Raw genomic sequence first — 3,658 nt, forward strand, 5'->3', positions numbered from 1 at the left:
ATAGCTTGTGTCTAAAAGATATCAAACCAAGATCAATACATCACAAGAAAAGCATGAAAATATAAGTCTTTATCATAGCATGAATACTTGATGATAGTGAAATATAACCTTCTATGGATAGAAGGGAGGCTCCAAAATCAAAGCGTGGGAAAACATTTGGAGGGTGGTTGTAGCGGTTACAACACTTGGCGACACACTGGTAGAACTCCAACTCTTTGTATGGGTCTTGCTTCATGTAAAACAGGTATAACTCTTCTGGAAGTATAGTTCAGTTCATTGATCACCATAATTTATTTACTTATCTTAAGTTAAATATGTAGTCCCTACCATTCTCTTCATCAACAACACATTAACAAATACAAGTCGAACTGATTTTCTTCGATTGGGGATGGGGAGTATGTAGATACACAAGTGAAATAGGATTGTTGGAGTCTTGGATTTTAGCTCTGGTGTTGCTCGACTACCATTAGGTTTAAAAAGTACCGAGACAAAGTCACTTCAAGGACACAAACACTGCTCCACTTCCAGCGTGCCTAGACAGTACCTCGACGAAGTTGCTTGCTTGACATCTCTATGCAAGAAGCCTTTCTCTTCTTTCACCTTTTATTATTTTTTTCTATTTTGTATTTTTTGTTCAAAGATTGTGCATAGGCACTTATTGATATAATGAGGTGGAAGAGGAATCCCGACTTATTGAGAGAATAAGTTGTTGTCCCTTTAGAGAAGGTTATTTTTACACCTTTGAAATATAGTTCTCTTGTTAAACTTTCCTCCCCTCCTTACTCTACTCGACTAAGTTGACAAGACGAAACTAAATATTAAAAAACTGATTAAAGTAGGTGGTACTACTTAAAGCTTAAGCATCGTCATTCCAGTGTGGTTTTCTCAAAAGATAATGTATTTTCCATCAAGGTATCATCGAATAAAAGGTGTAATATCCACGCGAAGAGAGGGAATAAACAGATAACTAAGCATTGAAAGTAGCATAACATTCTCTTGAACTTCACCATGCTTTCTTTGGAAACCAAACATAGTCTCATGAAGAGAATATCCTATGATCAAAAGGAAAGGAAAGGTTAGGACATAAAGTAAATCAAAATGAAGAAAACAAACAAACTACTCCTACTCCTAAACTAACCAAGTATAGGTCAAGATTACGTAAAGTGAAACTTCCAGTGTAACCACTGATGCATAGGATAACCTATATGGGTGAGGGAGTCCATATCAAGAAAGGTATTCAAGCACAACAACATACAAAAAAGGTAAATTGATACATACCCATTCATTAAAAGAGTGAAATTTCATGTAGAAAAATATGATCGAAAATCACACGCAAAATGTTATGTAGATGGATTGTGGTTTTTGTGCACATTGCAACAACAAGACATGCAAGAGCGATATTTTTAACTTCTAAACTTGGAAAACATAAAGAAAGAAAAAAACTTACATTTCTCAACAAAGCTTTCCAAGTATGATTTCTTCAATGATCAAGTGATAGCATCATGCAAAGCAGATGTAGGGTACAAAAATTGAGATACAATGGATTTTCAATTTATGCGATCGAACGATGAGGATCCCTGGAAGATACAAGACTATTCGGATTAGGATTAGAACTAGCCTCGAGAATTTGAGAACCTGACATAACCATCATCTTGAGTTGAAGTGCCTTGACATTTTGTGGAAGTTCCAAGACATCGGAAGGTAGATCATTGAAAACTAATGGCTTAGAAAGATCAACAATGAAAAAAGAAAATTCGTGACCAAATGATTCAATGAAAGATCACGACAATTGTGATTATAAAGTTCGTCATTAAAAATAGAGGCATCCTCTTGATTTGATGAATCATAGAGAGGGGAAGATTGAAAATAAGAAATTTCACCCTTTGTTTCTTTAGAAAGATCAGATGATTGATTGGAGGGATCAGGAAGAGAAGATTCTTCCTCTCCATGTTCAGATGTAAAAATGACATTCCACATGTTCTAAGTTTTATTAGAATTAGCATCGATAGAAAATAATTCTTCAAAATATTCTACAGGTATGACAAAATTGTGGAATATGTCAAGATAATGAGGTAGAGGTGAATAAGGAGAAACATCAAATTGCGTCGCAAATTCTTGTTTAGAAATATAATCCCACACATAATCATCGTAAATGATATCACAAGTTGGTTGGTCAATACTAACTCCATCCTGAGTTTGATCCTCATGAACATCATAAACTATTTACACATGTCAACACAACAAATCACAATCAGGAAGACCAAAGGAATGGACGGATGGAGGGAAAGGAGAAAGAACATCATCAGAAAAATCAGACTCACAGTCCAAACTTGCATTTAAATTTTGAATATGTGGGGTTGGAGAAGATGGTGGGAGATCAATGGATGGAATCTCAATTTCTCCAACCTCATCCTACATAGATGGAGTTGTTTGATGAGAAGAAGACAAAGAGTCACTTGGAACAACAACTTCCTTCGTCACATATTTAGGAGCTCCATAACCAATATATCTTGGGATACTTTTGAAAGATTCATATTCTTTTGGATCTATTAAAATATGAACAATAAATTAAAATTTCTCTTTCATTAAATTCCAATCAACATCATCTTATAAAAATTCAAAACATAAATGAATAAAATGATCGTGAAAATCGTTAAGAGATTCATCAAGTGCTTTTCGCAAACACATGATTTTCTTGAAAAATATTTGTAATCATACCTTCCAAAGGTGTGGAAGAGATCTTTGAAAATATGTTCGAAAGAGTGTATAGACATGGCTAGCAATGTGTAGCATCATTCCTTAACCCACACTTTGAATGTGAGAATGAAAAACATGCTAGTAGAATCCTCGTAGTGAATGTTGTGTTTAGTGAAAAACTCAAGAAAGCGAGAGGTGTGCTCGAGAATGGTTGTTTCACCCTCACCATCAGATTTTAAATTCAACAAGTCATTTGAAATCCCCATGGTCACTTTCAGATTTGCATTTCTGGAAAAACATGTGGAGGTTAAGATATAGGAAGAAGCCATAAAAGAGAAGGAAAGATCAAACAAACTCTGCTTGTTCACAGGCTTAGCTTGTCATTTGGCCCTCTTTCTAGTGCCAAAAATGTTGATGGTGTTGAACCCACCAACATTTAGGGGGTGTCATCCATACGAAGTTCCAATTACACCTCAAAATGTTTGGTGTAAGAGCAACATCCGGAATATGACCTGATTGCCAAAGCAGCGGGTTTTAATGATGTGCCTTGGTTGCAATAACACATAGAGTGGTGTGATCATGACTTTGGTGAATAAGTGTGTGACTTTGTGGAAGGTCAAGTGTGATGTATGAAAGGTTCTAACACACGAGGGGAAAATGAGTGGCCCCCTTAGAAGCATGTAATAGTATGCAACTTAAAAGGAACACACGAGAATAAAATACATCACGAGTTAGCCTGCAAAATAGTTCACAAGTTAACCATGATGGAAATATACAATAACACGCATTCAAAAAGATTCATACTAAAGAAAATGAAATAGTTCATAAGTGTTAGCATAAGTGAAATAACATATATTTCGAACATAACAAGAATAGTCCTACTGTATTCACAAAATATGCATGAAAGCGTGTCGGCTCTAAGATTTTATTAAGTGAAAGTTCCAAGCATACATATACCATT

Source organism: Pinus tabuliformis, chromosome 6, assembly GCF_031772625.1.
Source record: "Pinus tabuliformis cultivar Carrire ecotype Pingquan chromosome 6, CPIR1, whole genome shotgun sequence".
In the NCBI taxonomy this organism is placed as follows: domain Eukaryota; kingdom Viridiplantae; phylum Streptophyta; class Pinopsida; order Pinales; family Pinaceae; genus Pinus; species Pinus tabuliformis.